The sequence below is a fragment of the Thalassophryne amazonica genome, chromosome 9, assembly GCF_902500255.1.
Source record: "Thalassophryne amazonica chromosome 9, fThaAma1.1, whole genome shotgun sequence".
NCBI classification, from domain to species: domain Eukaryota; kingdom Metazoa; phylum Chordata; class Actinopteri; order Batrachoidiformes; family Batrachoididae; genus Thalassophryne; species Thalassophryne amazonica.
The window spans coordinates 28228458-28249244 of NC_047111.1; the positions used below are offsets into that span (position 1 = coordinate 28228458).

Consider the following 20787-nt stretch of genomic DNA (forward strand, 5'->3'; position numbering starts at 1 on the left):
CAACAGAGAGCCCTCCAAATCCAACCTACTACCCGAACAATCAGATTAAACAAAGGGCCACATGTGCAGTTTCCTTTATGTTTAGGTCTGCAAAAACAACTGTGGTACTAAAGAGTAAGGGCAGCCAAGACAAAACTGACAAGAAGACTCCAACTAAACAAAATGGTGATCAAAAACCAAAACTGCAACACGAATTAAACAGTAATCAAAATCAACCAAAGAACACATGCAAATACAAGGACTCAAAAAGTGAGAGGGGGTGTGCAACATGAATAACCTAACCCATAATGAAGCTTCACAAGCAGACATACAAAACATGAAGAACCTGGGACCAGGGGGATGTCAGGACCATGCAGTTAAGGGAGAGATTACATAAACACATGGAAATGGCAGCAACGGGGTACAAATCCGCACACACGCACAGACTAAGTACAGAAACACCCACACTCACATAAAGCCCAGAGACCAACCATAGAAACAAGAGTGCCTTAATTGAGAGAGTGGCGACATGATGAGTTAAAAAAAAAACAGTCACGTGACTCATCATGTCATCTTGGGTTCAAAAGAGAGTTTGCTGATAATCTGTCTGCATGTAAATTCAGCTATTTTATTGATTTATTCGCTGAAAATGATGGGTTGCTGTGCATTTGGATGCATAAATAAACAACAAGGGCTTCAAGATGTACAGATTCCCTTCAGATTCGAACAGAAGAAAAAATTGGGAAAATAAAGTCAGCCATGTGGGATGGAAGTGACTTTGCAAGGTAAATTTATTGTTCAATCCCATGTACAGTTAAACTCACCTAAACCATTATTGTATAAACCAGATATTCACAGTCACAGACAAAAAAGTCCCAAAGATTTTGTGTTGTTTTCCATGTAATACACACCGTATATAACAGATTTTGTACAACGGATTTTTCGCTCACATTGGATAAAATGCCCCGTCCGATTGCATTGCATTTACATTAAAACCCCTCGCATGTGGGACCAGTGTCATTTTCGTGGTTAAAAGCCTGACTGTTTATTTTTTCACTCTATGCTCAGGCTTGGAGCCACAGCCTGATGTACACCTGTTAAATCAGACAGCCAAAAGGCTGTGATTTGACACTTTTCTGCTTTCACTATTTCGTCTGCCATCATATTTTAATAGTTTTTGCAGTGCGGACGCTGATTACAAATGGATCAGAAAAGTCTGCACATTTACAACACAGAGTGGAAAAAGAGGAAATTGCACAGCTTACCTTTGATTTGGAGGTGATGATTGTAGAAAGAAAAGCTTGTTGAGGGTCAAATTAGTTCAGAATAAAACATAATCCAGAGACGGAGAACGTTAAAACTGTCACACACTATTAATAGATCAGCGATGGGACATCACAGAGACTTCATTCAACCACTTCCCTAAATTACAATTTCTCATGTGAAAAATGGATCTCTGCTCTAGATGATTCTTGACTCACAGCCAATCCTAGTTGCCAGAGAAGGTCACATGGTGTGTCTTCTCTCCCTGCCTGCTGCAAGTAAAGGCTTGTAAAATCTAAAAGAATGGTTTGATAGAATGGATTATTATATTATTATTATTTTTTTTTATTTTTGTTTTTTTTTTAATCTTAGAGACAAAGAAAACCATTGTGAAAAATGATGTGGAGGGAAAATTTTCTCCAGGAATGGTGATTTTTTTTTTTCTTTAATGCAGGAGTGGACACCTTTTGACATCGGTTTTCATCACAAATGGATTTTATTCATCTAAAAAGGAATTTTATCACAAGAGGAGCAGCCAGGGAAGAGAGATTATTTTACAAATATACTGTTATGGTATGTTTCAGATCTCTGCCATGTAGGTCCCAACAGTTGTCACTGCTGCACTGTGCACGTTATTATTTTTTTATTTATTATACATTGTTTTAAAATCTTTTCTATATGTTACACTACTTTTTCTGACCTGAAGACTTTGGTAAACCCATTTCTACCACCAGTATAGTTCATCCACGTGAATATTTTTGCCTTTTTGTGATTCCCATTTCTTTAGTGTTGGTAGATACAGCACAGATCCACATTGGGATTTGGCACATGTTTTATGGCAGAAGTCCTTCTTGATGCAACTCCAGTTTTACCTAGAGAAGCATACGCAGCTCCTGATCTTCTGAAGTGGCCCCATGTCCAAGTACTGTATGAACCAGGGCCCACTCTGGTTAGCTTCTGAGATCTGATACTGTGGCCTCACACAAAGCAGACTGACTGCTGCTCACCCACATGAATAATAATGTATATTCACTAAAAATTTGAAACATTTTGAAAAACATATATTTTTTAGAGCCAAATTACATCTTTTACACAGTGTTCTAGGCAAATATGTCTTACATTTATGTGAAACTATTCTGAACACTCCGATGTGCAACACATGGGCATGATATGAAACGAATACCCTAAAGAGGGAAATATTGAAATGGTAAATGGACTGCATTTATATAGCCCTTTTTCTGTCTGCATCAGAAGCTAAAAGTGCTTTACAATTATGCCTCGCATTCAACCATTTACACACAGACTCACACTCACACACCAATGTCATGGTGCTGCCATAAAAGGCGCTCACCGGGAGCAAGTAGGGGATTAGGACCTTGCCCAAGGGCCCTTAGTGATTTTCTGTTCTGGCTGGGTTGTGAACCGATGATCCTCTGATCTGAAGCCCAACGCTTACCTACTAGACCATTATCTGATTTCTGGTTAAAATCCAGAAAATACCCTTGGAGCCCAGAGGTGGCTTTCCTCACCAGTTGTCCCCTTGGATGGTTTTTGAGAACTACCTCCTCCAAACGGATATGCCATGTGGTACTATTCCACTTGTATTTCTTCATAGTTTATGAAACGTTCAAGCGTTTTTTCATCACTTCTTTACGCATGCCGTCATGCATGCACACACACACACACACACACACACACACACACATAGAGGCTGAATGCCTTTGACTTCTATGAGTAAAGATTTCGACCATCACCATGTAGTACGGATGTACAAACACAGCTGCGGTGCCGATAAGAAAAACAGCAGGATACACACACACATAAACACACTATTCAACTCTTTATGCTGCACTAACTTTCTCCCTCTCCATCTCCCACATGACCCTCCATTTTCTTCATCATTAGCAACACCAACCTTCAGCTGCTTTCCATCCATCCCTCCCTTCTTACTGCCTCACTGATCCTCATTTCTTCTCACTTTCTTTATTTGGATCTGGCACATTGCCTCCCCTCTGACTCTATGGAGGAAAAATGTTTAGAAAGTGGAAAAAGAAAGTCAAGGCCGGGCATCATGATTTCATCTGTTAATTTAAAGAGAAAACGTTTTACATATCTCCTGAAGCAGGATTTGAGACTTGCTGTGTGTGTCCACATTCTCACCACAAAGAGCTTCTTATGGTCAGCTGCCCATGGTGCTGATCTGACAGTCAGTGCACATTAAATTGACCTGGCAGCTTTGATAAATGCATTTATCAAACAAAAATGTCACACTTAAGCATTTAGGATTCATGAAGTAACTGGACAAAGTAAATATAAGGATTACTGTTCATACAAATCATCACTTTTCCAGCCATTTTTCTCTAGGCAAGTCAGGGGATGGACAAGTACATATGCAAGTCACGGAATAGACCTTAAGACCTGCAAACAGCATGGCAGTGTATAGTACGTTTGTCTGTAGTTAACAGTTCTTAAAAACTGATTGATAGTGCAAGAAAGTTGCTTGTGAGAGAAGCCATGAAGCCACCTATGATGACTCTGAATGACTAATAGGCTGTGACTGTAGAAACTCTGCATGGTGTAACTTTTGTTTATTGCGTCAACAGTTATATGCTTTCATGGTGAAGTGGAACAGAGAAGGATTTTCTTAAAAAAATAAGGGCCATGATTGTAGCTATAGTTTGCCAGAATGCACGTGGGAGGATGGACATGGCGTCCTATCCAGGGTGCACCCTACAGCTTACCCTATGACTGCTGCGATAAGCTCCAGCACCCCCACTGACCTTTGATTGGCTTGATATAATTCAAATAAAACTGGAATGTGTCCAGTCAGGCTTCATTCCACTGTCACATCTTTGTGATGTCATAAGGTGATAATACAAAAGAACAAAACAACAGTAAAACTATAAAAGAAGAATCATCATAGAGTGTTTGTTTGTGGTATTAACCAGGATCTCTGGGATGAATTGGCTTTGGGCATCAAACCAAATATACTAGGATTAATCTCTTGTAGATAGCAACAAGCCTAATTTAGTAATGAGGAACACTTGTTGCTGTCCAGTCAGTCATGCTGAAGAGACAAAAATTCACATTAGATTTTTGTCTTCAGGGATTTTATCGGTGGAACTGGATCATCAAACACTGGAGCTGCTGCTCATCAAATCGTTTTGATTTGGGGTATGAACTGAGACTGTGTTGGTGGGTTGGTATTAGTATTGATCGTATAATGTTATATCCTGTTGGGTCTATTGCAATTTGTCCCTGAAGGCACAACAGTGAGAGTGATTTCAATTATACACCACTGGCAGCGTTTGTACCTTTTTCAGTTGCCTCTGGGGAGCAAACAAATGTCAAAGCAACATATATCTCACAAATCAATGTTTTGGCACTTCACCATGCCTGAGTTTTGCAACAAAAGACCTTATAGCATCTCCAGTTGATGAGGAATTAAAACAAAAATAAATACAGTTTGATATATATATATATATATATATATATATATATATATATATATATATTCAATGTTCTACATTTCCAGCATCCCACAATTCCATGATTGTTCAGCAGAATTTATGATCGACACAGCTTGTTTAGCACCTCTGTGAAAATCCCCGCCCCTCAGATGCTCTCATTTTACCTCATATTATTAACCCCCCCCCCCCCCCCCCCACCACACACACACACACACACACACACACACACACACACATTCACAGTTTCAGCCCAGTATTACAAAAAAATCACAAAAAATCTCTGATATGCAAAGTGGTAATTGCTACATCACACACATCAACACCTTACTTGAAGTGATTTTTTTTTTCTAAATACATTTCGGACACTCTAAAAACTAAAATGTTGAATTGATAAAGTTAAGGTACATTTTTCCACAATACATTGTCAATTAAGTGCAAAGCAATATTGTACTTGAAATTAATTAAATCAAATGAAACATTATTACTTGAATCCCTAAAATTAACAATTGCAAGTATATTGAAAAATAGTAGTATTAATTACATTTAAAACCTCGCTCATTATGTTCATGATGCTCCATTTTCGAGAACTGTTATGTTCGGACGCAGGACGGAGAACCGACCAGCGTTTGAAGGACCCAGTATGAAATAAGCAGAGCACGGTACAAAGGATAACTGAATTTAATAACATAACAGTGATGTGATAATTACAAACAAATGAGTGCGCGGTCTGGTGAGGCGGTAATACGGTGCGCTCCAGGCAGCACAAACGGTCCGGAGCCAGAAACAGTTCGGACCCAAGGACCCCGCCAACACCTCCCAGGTGGCCGCGACAAACCGAGTCTGTGAAAGAAGAAACCATCATGTGAGTCCACACTCCACACACAGAGAGACCACTCAAAGGTGTACACAAACAGCAAACACTTCCTGGCTTAATTACCAATCAGCTTCCCACCCTGCAGGCATGGAACACCCAGTTCACAGTCTCACTGCAGTGGAAGCTGATTAAACGACTAACATAACAGCTCAATATAATAAGGTGTGAGGGACACCACATTTACTGACTGTACTAATGTTAGTCACAAAACCTAAAGTACCTCAGGAAGTGTGCTGACGAGCGTGAGACCTCACCCCCTCCTCTTTCACAGACCATGGCATCAAACCTGGACGGTCTCTGCATCCATGATGATGAGATGGCTCTCAAGACGACGATTTCACCCGTCTGGTCACAAGGTCGAGTCTCTGGCAAATACACACTGTGTACTCCAGACTTAAATGCAACCATGCCCCAATCCATGTAGATGCACCACAGCTGTGAGTCCTGACGAGCTGCACATGACCAGCCTCAGGTGATCAGGGTGAGGTCCTGATAGCTCAGCCACACAGCCACTCAGTCCTGACGCAAGCCACCTGGAAGGAAAAACAAAAGACAGAACAGAAGACAGAAACAAAAGGCAGCCAGGCACCCCCAGCCATACAACAACTCCATTGGCTCCAGGTTATTGTTAAACACTAAAATATTTTTGTATTTGTTTTGAAAAGTTTTTTTTTTTTTCTTCATGGTTTTTGTGTTTCCAATGAACTTACTTTTTAGCAACATGAGTGGTGATAATTTCCACTCAAAATATGATTCAGTCCAACTCTTGTCAGACTAGAAAATCATTAAGGACTCCTGGTCCCCAATTTGTTCCCTTTGGGTAGTGAGTGCCTTGCATGGCAGAACCCTGACATTGGTGTGATTGTGTTTGCATACTGTCTTGACTCCCAAAAAAACTTTTGTTGAGTTTACTATAATATATTTAAATGGAATATTGAAGTTCCACGGAATCTTGAAGTTACATGGTCTTGCATAAAGAAAAACTGGTAACACTCTTTACTTGAAGGTATCATCAGTGACATGACACTACCATAGCTGCTACATGATACAGTCATGAATGTGTCATAAACATTATGTCAATGTCATAAATGTTTATGACTGCTCATTCGGTTTTGGTAAAGTTGACAATTTGGCACACAACTGAAGTCCAAAAAGGACAAAGACAACTTCTGGTTATGTTGCTTTGATTAATATCAAGCTGTCATATTTAAGACACCCCAAAAATATAAATTTGTCATTACAAAAACCGAATGACACTTAATGACAGCAGTCATAAACATTTATGACATTGACATAATGTTTATGACACGTTCATGACTGTCATGTAATACTTATGACAGTGTTATGTCACTATTATGACAATACCGTCAAGTAAAGTGTTACCAAAAAAATCTCATGGCACATTGTTTTAAGATATTTTAACTGTATATTTGTTGTATGGCTGGGAGTGCCAGGCTGCCTTTTGTTTCTGTCTTCTGTTCTGTCTTTTGTTTTTCCTTCCAGGTGGCTTGCGTTCAGGACTGAGTGGCTGTGTGGGTGAGCTATCAGGACCTCACCCTGATCACCTGAGGCTGGTCATGTGCAGCTCGTCAGGACTCACAGCTGTGGTGCATCTACATGGATTGGGGCATGGTGGCATTTAAGTCTGGAGTACACAGTGTGTATTTGCCAGAGACTCGACCTTGTGACCAGACGGGTGAGATCGTTGTCTCGAGAGCCATCTCATCATCATGGATGCAGAGACCGTCCAGGTTTGATGCCATGGTCTGTGAAAGAGGAGGGGGTGAGGTCTCACGCTCGTCAGCACACTTCCTGAGGTACTTTAGGTTCTGTGACTAACATTAGTACAGTCAGTAAATGTGGTGTCCCTCACACCTTATTATATTGAGCTGTTATGTTAGTCGTTTAATCAGCTTCCACTGCAGTGAAGAATGTGAACTGGGTGTTCCATGCCTGCAGGGTGGGAAGCTGATTAGTGATTAAGCCAGGAAGTGTTTGCTGTTTATGTACACCTTTGAGTGGTCTCTCTGTGTGTGGAGTGTGGACTCACATGATGGTTTCTTCTTTCACAGACTCGGTTTGTCGCGGCCACCTGGGGGGTGTCGTCGGGGTCCTTGGGTCCGAACTGTTTCTGGCTCCGGACTGTTTGTGCTGCTAGGAGCGCACCGTATCTCCACCTCGCAGACCGCGCACTCATTTGTTTGTATTGTAGCACATCACTGTTATGTTATTAAATTCAGTTATCCTTTGTACCGTGCTCTGCTTTTTTATACTGGGTCCTTCAAACGCTGGTCGGTTCTCCGTCCTGCGTCCGACACTTAACAATATTTCCCCAACAAGGATTATTTTTGCAGCCTTATCAAATGATGTATTTGGAATAGCTTTGCAGTTTTGGAGGGTTCGAAGAATTCAACCAGGCTTCCACGTTTTTCGATGCCCCTCCCAAGAAAATCAATAACACAAACCGAACTCTTTTTGTCAGAGTTTTAAGTCAGGAGACTGCAAGAGGTAAGTGTAGATATGTTTTATTGAATTGAAGAACAGCATGTCTGAGAACTGTGCACTCACAGTTTACAGATAGCAGTGAGGCTGAGGTTTTGGATGCCTTTGTTGCATGTTCATAATGCTGTAAAGAGAATAACACCTGTCATACTCACTGATCAGTGGAGCCATCACACTGATCAATGTATAATTTCTTTTTTCTTCCACTCTCAAGTTCATGTTATACGTTATAATGAACTTTGCTGACATGAAATGCCAACAGGGTGGTGTTTTCAAAGTTCTGAACGTATCTTATGAGCCATGTTTTCTGGCAGGTAAACTCAACAAACACAAATGATGTTTGTTTGTGTCCCAGTGCACAAAGGTGTGCTCCGTGACTTAGCATGTCTGGGTATCATTCAAATGATACAGCGATACGGAAGAGGCATGGTGGTACATTTGTCTGTGCACAATCCAGCGCACATGTGACTGAGTATTCCCAGTAGCTGGAGAAAGCCAAGGTGCCAAGGGGACACACAAGTTTCACCTGGCAGCAGCCAGGTGGTTGATTACCTGGGCTCGGTGGTGTTGTGGATGCATTGAAGTGCAGCTCCAGTGTATGCTCCCATAGGTGACTTGTTATTCAAGTGCATTTCTGTTCACCAGAGTCCAGCATTCTTATCTGGCCTCTGCTGTGTCAACAAATTTGCCCAAAAGGCTGCCACTCACTGGATGTTTTTTCTCAAAGCTCTGATGTTGTACATGGAGATCACTCACTCATCTTCAACCGCTTTTCCGGGTTCGGGTCGCAGGGGCAACAGCTCCAGCAGGGGACCCCAGACTTCCCTTTCCCATGCCACATTGACCACCTCTGACTGGAGGATCTCCGGGCCTTCCCAGACCAGTGTGGAGATATAATCTCTCCACCTAGTCCTGGGTCTTCTCCGGGGTCTCCTCCCAGATGGACGTGCCTGGAACACCTTTCTTGGGAGGCACCCAGGAGGCATCTTTACCAGATGCCCGAACCACCTGAGCTGGCTCCTTTCAACACGAAGGAGCAGCGACTCTACTCCAAGCTCCCCATGGATGACCGAACTTCTCATCCTATCTCTAAGGGCGACACCAGCCACCCTCCTGAGGAAGCCCATTTTGGCCGCTTTTACCCGCGATCTAGTTCTTTCAGTCATTACCCAACACTCATGACCATAGGTGAGAGGAGGAACGAAAATTGACCAGTAGATCGAGAGCTTCGCCTTTTGGGTCAGCTTCCTTTTCGTCACAACAGTACGGTAGAGCGAATGCAATTCCGCCCCTGCTGTGCTGATTCTCTGGCCAATTTCGTGCTCCATTGTCCCCTCACTTGTGAACAAGTCCCCAAGGTACTTTAACTCCTTCACTTGGGGAAAGGCCGTATTCCCTACCCGGAGTAGGCAATCCATCGGTTTCCTGCTGAGAACCATGGCCTCAGATTTAGAGGTGCTGATCCTCATCCCATCCACTTCACACTCGGCTGCAGACCAATCCAGTGAGTGTTGGAGGTCACCACCCGATGAAGCCAACAGGACAACATCATCTGCATATATATATATATATATATATATATATATATATATATATATATATATATATATATATATATATATATATATACACACACACACACACACACACTACCACAGGTTCTAGAATGGTTAACGTTTATAAAATAGATCGCTGACATTTTTCAAGGGTGCTAATAAATTCTGCAAAGTTTCTATAATGATTTTAACTGAAAGTGCAGGAAATTAAAATGAAAAAGTTTGTGAATAAGGTGAGAAGCTCGATCATCTGTGGGGAGCTCAGAGTAGAGCCACTGCTCCTTCCCGTTGAAATGAGCCAGCTGAGGTGGTTTGGGCATCTGGTAAGGATGCCCCCTGGGAGTCATCCTAGAGAGGTGTTCCAGGCACGTCCATCTGGGAGGAGACTCTGGGGAAGACACAGGACTAGGTGGAGAGATTATATCTCCACATTGGCCTGAGAATGCCTCAGAATCCCCCAGTCAGTGGTAGTCAATGTGGCCCAGGAAAGGTAAGTCTGGGGTCCCCGGCTAGAGCTATTGCCCCCTTGACCCAATCCCAGATAGGCGGTTACCGTTCACCACTGCTCAGGCTGCAGTTGTCTCTCAGTTGGGCTGAACCACTGTTAAGATCTTTAATATTCTGTGCGCATCCGCGCTCTCGTCTCATCACAAAGAAGTGATCACTACACCTAAAGTAGTCTCACAACAAACGAATAAATGGACTGCAAATCATGTATCTCCTGACAAAGATGAAGAAGCCCTACAGCAATTCAGAAAAGAGCAGCATAAGACAAATGGCTAATCCTAACATTCAAATGTCTAACAGGGATAACCACAGGAACTTAATAACACTTGCCTACAGTGCTGATGATAATAATAGTCATCGCAGACTTACAGGAATGATGTTCACAGCTTCACATTCAACCACTTTAGCAGGAATGTCTGTAATACTGATGACAACAATTTGGCCGACTCCTAACTAACCCGGCCTACATAAATCAGCGGTCTTACAGTAATAAGACACTACCCCCTAGTGGCCAGAGGTATACTCTGCAGTTTTAAGTCACATGAATGGCAAAAATTTCAACTAAATCATGATTAACATGATTAACATGAGCAACAGGAGGTTGAGGACTTTACAGAACACATCAACTCGGTGGACTTCAATATCAAGTTCACACATGAGGATGCCAGAAACAACCATTTAGCCTTCTTGGACTGTGATGTTATGATTGGAGAGAACAGGCAGCTCCAGACAGGGGTTTACAGAAAACCCACGCACACTGACCAGTATCTGTTCTTTGACTCAAGCCACCCCCTTGAACACAAGCTCGGGGTGATCAGGACTCTTCAACACAGTGCCCTACAGGTGCCCACAACTGCAGAGGGAAGGGCTTAAGAACAACAACCTGTCCGGAAAGTCCTCACAGTATGTGGGTACCCACGATGGTCCCTGGACAAAGTGCAGAAGTCCCAGGGAACAAAGAGACCAGATAGACAGGAGACAGAGACAAGAAGAAGAGTGTCTCTCCCTTATTTAGCAGGAGTAGGGGAAAAACTACAGAGGATCTTCAGACAGCACAAAATCCCAGTTTACTTTAAACCGGTTAACACCTTGAGACAGAAATGAGTTCACCCTAAGGACAGGATCCCTAGTTACAAACAGAGCAATGTAGTGTATTCTGTCAAATGTCAGGAAAACTGTAACGAACACTACATAGGTGAGACTAAGCAACCTTTACACAAAAGGCTATACCAGCACCGCAGAGAGGGCACCAGTGGACCTCAGTCTGCAGTTCATCTCCACCTTACAGACACTAACCACACGTTTGAGGACAAGGAAGTTAAAATCTTAGCCAGAGAGAAGAAATGGTTTGAGAGAGGGGTCAAGGAGGCATTCTATGTGAAACAGTTGAAACCCAGCCTTAACCGGGGAGGGGGTCTGAGACACGCTTTGCCCCCTGTTTACAATGGGGTACTCAGGTCAAAGCAGTTTCAGTCTTTTGTTCATAGTAATGAGTCATTCATGTCATCAGGAGAGTCGTCGAGGAAGCCGGCAGGAGAGGCGTCCGTCCCATCATTAGGAGGGACAGCTGCCCTGTCATTAGGAGGGTGCTAACTAGAGCACAATAGGTGCTAATTAGAGCTATTGTTTAGTCTCTAGCCTATTGCAGTCTGCCTCTCGGTAGGAGGGGTCTGGTTAGGTTTAAAACTCCAGCTTTTGTGGCTTCTGTTTATTCTTCTCTACAAGAGTCAAGACAGAAGTCAGACAACCAGTGCAAGAATTTTAGCTGAGGAAGCTTCTGCGATTTGAAGCGAAACGTCCTTGCGTCAAGCAACCCAGTCCAGTCGAAGATTCAAGCTTCTCTACTATAAATCATGATTACTTACCCTCTCACTGATGCATGCGTGTGGCTTCACATTGTTGGATGTCTTCTTTTTTTACATCCAGGAACCCTCAAAAGTAGTCTGGCAGCCCTCCCAGAGCAGGAGGTGGTAATGGTAGAAAAAATTTTTTTTTTTCAAAATATGCTTACAGCCACTTCAGAGATTGTTCATTGTGTAATTTGGGAGATATTTCATAAAGGAAGTGGGTGTCTACCATGACAAAAAAACCCACCCCATGAAAAAAGAAAACTGCAATATTTACTGTAATTTTAACATCTTTCGAAATATTAGAATGTAATTGTTTTGACTTCATGATTAGTTTTGATGAACCCTGCATTGAACACAACATTCAAGTTTATGATATATAAAGCTCCTGACTTTGTAGTACTTGTTTTAGAGAAGTCACAAAAGCTACATAAGTACTGATATCATTACAGTGATCATGTAATTACACATGCAATTTCAAGTCAGAGCATGGAAAGTTGTAGTAAATCAAGTGTCATGGCCAAGCCAAAAACAAGATCTCAGGCTAAAGAATTTGATAAAACCTTTGACAATGGTTTATGTTTTAAAAGTTTTTGAAGAGCATGGCCTCTTCCTAAGTTCTGTTATTCACGCAGTGTGACTGAAATTAAACCTTTGACAATGGCTTATGCTTTTAAAGTTTTTGAAGAGCATGGCCTCTTCCTAAGTTCTATTATTCACACAGTGTTACTGAAGTAAAACCTTTGTGAAAGAATTGTGTTTATAAAGTTTTTGAAGACCATGGACAAACTTTACACAAAGCGGAATAGCCAGATAATTGAAAATAGACCATACTTTGTTACTTTCAAGGGGTGGGGGGATATTTTCAAGATATAGGATTAATTTTGATGCCAAAATGCTGGTATTAATATTGTGAATCATTTCCCAAGTGGATGTATTGAAATTCTGACTTGTGATTTTACCACCTCCTGCTATGAAGCCCATCTTGCAGCGATGACTGCACAGCACAGTCAGTTAGAAGCTGCGGGGCAGTGTGAGGCAGTTGAAAATGAGTGAGAGTGAGTGAGACGTTTTTTGGATAATTGCATTTATTACTTGGCACATTTAGTTGATGTCATGTTTTTCTACGAGCAAGGTAGAGATATTTCCTTTGTTCAGAGCTTGTCTGGTGACCAGGGACTGATTACAGGGAGTGGTGATATCAACATCCATTGTTTACTGTTATTACCTAATATCCCTATCTTCTCCAAAAATATTAGTCCTATCAGTGTTCCATTTTGCGGCGTTCATCTTTGACCCACAATACATAAGCAGACCAAAAGGCAAATGCCAGCTCTCCCAAACAAAAAATGTAAAATATTTCCAGCAGTATGTAGCAAAGGTGTTCACACTCTCAGCATAGATTACATCACAGTCGCTGCTCTCCACAGAGTGTGTGCATGTGCCTATGCGTGTGTGTGTAGTGATGGGGGGATTGAGTTTGCAGGTGTGAGCTACATTTAGTAACATCATCTGTCATTCTTGTTTAAAATAATATTTGTTTGCTGTCTTCACCACCATCTGGTATTTTCTTTGTAAGATCGTTCATTCTTTAAGGTCTTCATTATTCGTGTGACTCCCCTCTGTAGGCTGTTTCTTTGACTATTTTAAAGCAAGACATTATATTAGCAATTCAGTCAGACTCATTATGTTTCATCTCAATGAATCTCAAAGGCGTTTTCTTCTACCAGCAGCTTTAGCTTTGGTCTATTATGGATTACATGCTTGAATAATGCAAAGACACAGAGAGTACTGAGACGGCATCAGAGCTCACTGTCTGAAGAAGCGTCATTACTACTTTTAAACATAAACCCTTACAAACATTTGACACATCCCAAAGAAATATTTCTCATAGTGTATTGATGTCATATTCTCACGGTTACAAAAGAAAGAAGTTTCTGTAAGTGCTTGGCATGTAAGATAAGGCACAAAAGACTTTGTTTTTGCTACTGTAGTCTACATCTTGACATTTCAGAGGGTGAATATGGCACTTTAAAGAGAAAATTTTAGGCAAATCATCTTCAATTTATATACAAAGTATATACAAAGTATAGAACACTGTGAAATGCTGTTGTAATGATTTCCATGGGTTTGCATTAGACATGGCAGTCTGTCAGACAAGAGCTTAGGCTGCTGGACGTGAAATGTTTGGAAAGAACTGGTTACTGTAATTTCCATATTTTAAAATATAACTCAATGCGAAAATACACTTGGCCGCATGAGCATAAAATTAGGAAACAGAATGTGAACTTTTGACCCCTTAGAATAAGTCAAGGTTAGCCATATTTGAACTTGTCCAAGGTCTGTGTCCCAAGAATGCTCCCTGTGAATTTGAAAACCCTGACAATAATAGGACAGAACTTATCCTGAGGACAGGCAGACTGATGGACGGAAATCTTTGCACTACCTGATGGCCATATTTTGGCCTCTGGTAAAAATGCCTCTTGAAGAAGAAAAATCTGTATATAAGTCACACAAGAGTGGCACTTATTTTTTTGTCAGTTCTTAATTTTGACATTTTTGTGAAGTGTAATGTTTTTTATTATTGGTATTTATTCTTTTATTATTACAGTTTATTTTGTTTAGTGCTTTGATTCCTGGGAATGTCCTATATAAATTGCCATTATATTTATCATTATTAATAACTAATGTGTGATTTTTCAGTAAATAAGTCACACCGGAGTATAAGCAGGACTTTTCAAACCTGTAAAAAAATGCTTGAGAAAATTCAGTGCAATCGTAATGACATTTTACACACATCTACCCAGCCATAAGGATTTGGAGAGGTTGCTTCTGCAATTTTTGTGATGCAAGTGATACAAATTCTGGTTCATACAGCTTTTCTCTTTTAAAAAATGAGTGTACCACCTTTTGACTAGGATTACATTTCCAAGACTAGAAATTACTTTAACTCTGTTAACAGTCAAAGTTGAGAGAATATTAGAGAGAGAACCACAAATCACTTTAATTAAATTAAGTGTTTTGGACAGATGGTAACCTTATGCAAAAATACAACAAAAACAACACAATGGAATATCAGTGATGTTAATCAGTGAAGACATGGTTTGCTTCCTATTGTTTGACAGCAAAGGCAGGCCTGCACATTATGTTTGGATAAGCACCCATAGAGTGCTCACAAGGTCATCTCTTCCATAATAACCCTGAGATCAAGCACGAGAGAAATTGGTGGAGGTAATGCTCATTCATGTCATTTCATGACTACACGTCTGTGATCATGGGTTTGTTTGCTGTCCTCACGTGGACATACATAAAAACATACATAGATGTTGCATTGGGCTGCAGCGAGCACGCGCACAGTGCGCACACTGACAGGCTACCCCAGGTGGTGCAGACCATCAGATCATAACACACAGCGGTGATCTGAATGAGCTGTTCCACATGATATGGTGTCAGTCCTGTGGTGCGCCATCCACAAGACACACGTGTCAGGCAGGACGTGCGTGGGGCCGGCTGGACACGCCGCCAGCAGATGTGGACATGATAAAAGCACCCTGCTTCTCATTCATTTAATTTCATAACTGCACGTTTGTGACCATGGGTCATCTACAGAAGAACAGATGGTTCATACGTGTATTGCCCGCTTCATAAGAGAGATTTAATAAAATGTGGTGTTTTCATATGATGTGTGGTTTTATTTTTATTTAAATACGTCAATGTCTTTCTTGATATCAGGTATTTTCCTGCACCTTTCACAGGACAGCGATGGTAGCTCAGTGGTAAAGTTTCCATCTGGTAATCAGAGCTTACGAGTTTGAATCCCATGAGTGACATTTTTTTAACCAGGGTTATTTAACCACGGGGTTCTGTATTGTGTTCCCTTTTATATATTATTTATATCAACCCAGTGATACTCACTAATTATACAGCTGGTTTTTATTGTTCTCCACATCAGCGGCGTGATGTGGTGCAGCTGCTCGCACTGTCTTCCTGCTTGAAAGACACTGGGATCATACATGCCTGCCCATTGGCATGATGTTTTTGTGGTACGCTCATCCAAGCTGTTTCACTGTCAGTCACCTTGAGTTGTACTTATTCATACTATGTGTGAAGGGGCCCTAAGTGGTTGAAGATGAGTGAGTGGAAACTACTTGTAGTGTTGGCAGAGGTTTGCGCTCTACAAGCATGGTGCTCTAGTTTACTTTGCCTCAATATGGACAAAGCTTCAAAGAGCAGTAACGTGGTTTCTCCTTTTAAAAATCACTTTGCAATAGCAAAAATACAAACATAAAACAGAAAATTTGGGACAATGTGAAAAAAATGCAGTGACCCTTAAGTTTACTTTAACTTCTATTTCATTGCAGAAAGCGTTATAGATATACGCAAGATATTTCATGTTTGGTGAAATTCATTTCATTTGTTAAAAAAAAACATCCATTGATGCATTTAAGGGCTGCAACACATAAAAAAGTAGTAGTAATTTGGATGGGGCAAGAGAGCAGCTGAAGGCACTTACTTTTTATTAGGATTAAATCATCACTTTTATACTTAATTTTATTGACACAAGTCAAGGGAGGGATGCATGAACTTTTAAAGCATTCAAACAAATTACTCATTGGATGAACTTGATTCAATTATGAGCAGGATTTCCATCTAATAAATATATGTAGCCCCATCTCAAATAAAGCACATCCATGCAGGATAATGCAATTTAATTTAGTTGGGACTGCTTATATTTATTAGATGGAAATCCTGCTCATAATTGAATTGAATTCATCCAGTAAGCTGGTTTTATGAGTGAGTCAGTGAATCTGTGTTGGACTTTATACATTAAGAAATACAAACAGGTTGATATTGTATGATAAATCTATGTCAAGTAGGCGGTTCGCAAGAATGAGGTGACTTTGTTGGAAGGAGACACAGCATGGCAGTAGCCAGGTAACCACAGTGAGTCCACTGTGGTTAGCCGGTAGGAGGCCGCCATCAGCTTCCTCTCAATGTTGTTCCTCCTGAGTACTTTCAGGAAGTGGAGGCTCTATTGTCCTCTCTTCATGGTAGCAAAGGTGTTGGAGGTACTGGAGAGGTCCTGCGAGATGTGGAAACACTAAAATTTGTAAAACATTTGTAAAAATCATTTGTGTCAATGAGACTGGAGCATGATTCAATGTCAGTTAGGTCTTGTTGAGTATGCACATAAAGAGCCCATCCCGGACTTGAAAATGCAGACAACAACACAGAAAATACACCAAACAGGAGAGCAAAGAGCCGTTGCACTCCTGCCTGCTACCACCTGGAAGAAGCCATGTAAATGTAATAGCCAAGTTACACGGCACCTAACGAAGGGCAACAAAGCCCAAACGAAACAAGAAATCTGGATTTTCGTTGACTTTCACTGGCATTGTTTAATCTTTGCGCAGCTTCGGTCCTGCAGCTGGTGCTTCGTCAGAATTTTTAAACTGTTGAAAAATTTGAATGAAGGGCAACGAAAACCTCAATTTGTCAGTATTTTCTTTTGCTGTAATTCTTGACTTTTTCTATTGTTTGCTTAGTTTTTGTAATGTTAACATTTAGTTTGACTTCGTTTGACCAGCTGAGTGTTTTCACACAGTGCAGAATCTAGTTTCTGAGTGCTGCTGCTGACACTGTGTTCATGTACCGTTGGAAATTACAGGGCAAATTTTATTTTATTTTTTTATCTGGGTGGGGGGTCAGCTTCACTGGGCTCAGGCACTTTATATAGGCCAGGGTGGATACAATTAATTATTTTGCCACAAGCAACTGCTGAATTTGAAACAACAAAAAAGTTGTGTAATTCCCGACTGTACTTGAATGCAGCATCAGCGACAGCAGCAGCTCCTGCGTGAGCTTATCATGTTTTATTAAATAGAACAATATGAGTGTAGGAATGACAATCCAGCCCTTATGTACATATGACAATAGGTAGATAATTCAAATGATTATGTGAAGAGTCATTCTGGAAGGCAGAATTCACGTTGTGGATCATCTGCAGCTCATGGAAATAACTGAACATGTGAGTCAATGGGCAGCGTTCACACGGACTGATCAGTTTACTGTTCTGATACATTCAATCATCTATACACTTATATTCATTCCCTGTTTTGACAGTTTTGTTATATATATATATATATATATATATATATATATATATATATATATATATATATATATATATATATATATATATATATATATATATATATATAGCTTAGTAATGTAATACAGTGATACAGCAGTGACCACAGAACACCAGAGTTGATTTTTTTTTTTTTTTAATTGGAGCAAGATGGAGCGCCCAATGTGTTGACAGACAGTTAGGATTCTGATGATGGAGATGATCCCTCTTTTGTTCTGGACTAGGAACCAGAGCAGGTGGTCCCACCAATGTGCGCACTGATCTCCACAGCTTCTGTTTGCAGTTTCTCCAGGACTCAGGCGCTATGAGGTCTGTCTCAGCGCTGAGTCCTGGAATGTAGAGATGCAGAAACACACTGCTCCAGCAGTGGCTCCAGGCGCATTTCGTTTAAAGCGCCGAGATCAACATTAGCTTCAGTCTTGTTTAGTTCCTCTTTTGTTCCTTTTGCACTCTTGCTTCGCAGGCTATTCAGTGATGAAGCTCTTTCATCCACCTTTTCTCAACGAATTGTGACTTTTTTTTTTTTACTTTTTTCCCTTCATTCAGGAATTGTCATGTGCCATGTGACTCGGCCATAAGGATTGCTGCCTTTTTGGGGTGGGGGGGTTTGAATTTCTGTATTGTCTGTTAAGGATACCACCCTTCCCCACCTCCGAAAGGACCTGGAAGTGTTCCTTGCGTGTTTGTGAATCGTGAGAGACACAAGAAAACTCAGAATTCAATTTGCAATTATACAGACCTTAAAGGGTTTATTGAAGAATACAGCAGAACAGATCAGAGGATTGTCATCATTCACCAAGCGCAGGGTGGGTTCAATGCAACACACTTTATTACACAACAACGATACCAACAGGTTGTGTGTTCAGCAAAGAACCTCGAATGCTGGAAACACACAATCTTTATAGGGTTGGTTCAATTCAGTTCAGTCGGGGTGTTATCGTCTTCTGATTGGTTAACCGGGGGAGACCAGGAGGTCATGAGAGGTCTTCGGGAAGTTGGCGGGGGAAAGGTCTTCGAGAAGTGGCATGGGGGGGGTGGATGTCTGGGGCAAACGGATTGCTGAGTCAGATGTCTGGCTGGACATCTGATCCTAAAACCAGTTTAAACCTGTTCAACAATCCATATATGGAGTTGTCTTCAGTTTTAGTGTGCCATTGTACAGACAGCGAGAAACCACAGTTCTAATATCAACACAGACAAACGTTTCAGTTCCTATATGGCAGGAGAGTCAAACATTTCCACATGGAGTCAGCAGAAAAGGTCACATCAGAGTTCATTCAACAGCAGTAACACATTTAAACAATTAATAATAATGAAACATTATTCCAATTACATGATAAATCATACAAAGCATTTCCAAAGGATTATGTGTAGTTTAACAAAACATAAGATCTTTAAACATATTATAGCATAAGCATCATTCCGGCATCAAATAATGACTTTATTCAAAGTGGTCAATGCTGGGCTTACCTATAGGAAGTGAACAACACGTCAGCAGTTACTCATGGTCAGTACAATTCATCATAAGCACATATTGCAATCCTTAATCAAACCGTATAATATTGTATCATTTCAAAATCATCATAAATCAGTTAAACACCCATAAAAACATGAGCATACATTTTTCATTTGTTTGGCATCATGATAAATCCCTTAAGCACATTATAGCAAAAATATCACAGCAGAGCCTTTATTCAATCCATACAGTACCTTGTTCATTAGAACAGGATGGTGCACCTACTTCTAAACATTTGTTACTTTCCAAAATAATGAACACAAAGCGTTCTATTCAATGTGATAACTTTTAGCATTGTTAGCATGCAAAGCTAATTACGAGCAAAATAACATATATATCTTCATGTCCCACCTTTTTATGATTTAGGGTCTCATAAGAGAAGATGGTAACTGGGAACATACAAGAAAAAGACCAAGCAGAGCAAGAAAAAAAAAGATTGAAAGTGGAATGAAAGATTTCAAAGCCTTCACTGGAATGTAGAATCTTGCTGTAGAAGACCTAAAATTACCACAGACTGCAGTTGTGCGGTTATGTCAAGTGCCCAGCTTTCCAAATGAAATTGTCACCTTACAGAGTGAAATTAAGAGCATCAAAAGACAGAGATCCACTTTTTAAACTTCATCTCATGCTGGATCAGGCAACACTGAGAGTCACTGGAAGAGGGAGTAACTTATCTGTGCCTGAAGAGAAAAAGCACCTGGCATCATACCAAAAACCACAATGTGCTTCAAGACTCATTCTTGATGATATTCACAGACAAATAGATCATAATGGATGGAACCACTAATCAATTTTATGACTGACATACTGGATCCGTTGTGTGAATGTTATGCCTAGTAAACTGTTACACATCTAATTAACCAGCATTAACCACTTTGGACTAGTTTCACTCAAAAGGGGCAGGCATACATTTAAACTATAGTTATTTTCACGTTTGGCCACCTGTGCAGTAGTGATGGCCAAATGAGGCTTCATGAAATATTTGGTTGTTTTCTGACCTCAAAAAATAGTTCAAAGGAAACCACCACTGAGTAGGCTCAGTGGGAAAACAACAACAAAACAGCAATTGGCTCATAGAGTCTCATTTGGCCATCAGTACCATGCACTCGTACAAGTGGCCCA

The 20787-nt window shown here is 40.7% G+C and overlaps 1 protein-coding gene and 1 long non-coding RNA gene across 7 annotated transcripts in view; one reads left to right on the forward strand and one right to left on the reverse strand.

Moving 5' to 3' along the window:
* cadm1a (cell adhesion molecule 1a) overlaps positions 1-20787 on the forward strand; it is a 1471967-nt gene that overhangs the window by 995345 nt on the left and 455835 nt on the right. The window lies entirely within an intron of this gene.
* Positions 1883-20729, reverse strand: LOC117516940. The gene is made up of 3 exons (XR_004562587.1): positions 20716-20729; positions 18506-18507; positions 1883-1966 (listed from the first exon to the last, which is right to left on the reverse strand). It is a non-coding gene; the product is annotated as an uncharacterized LOC117516940 (long non-coding RNA).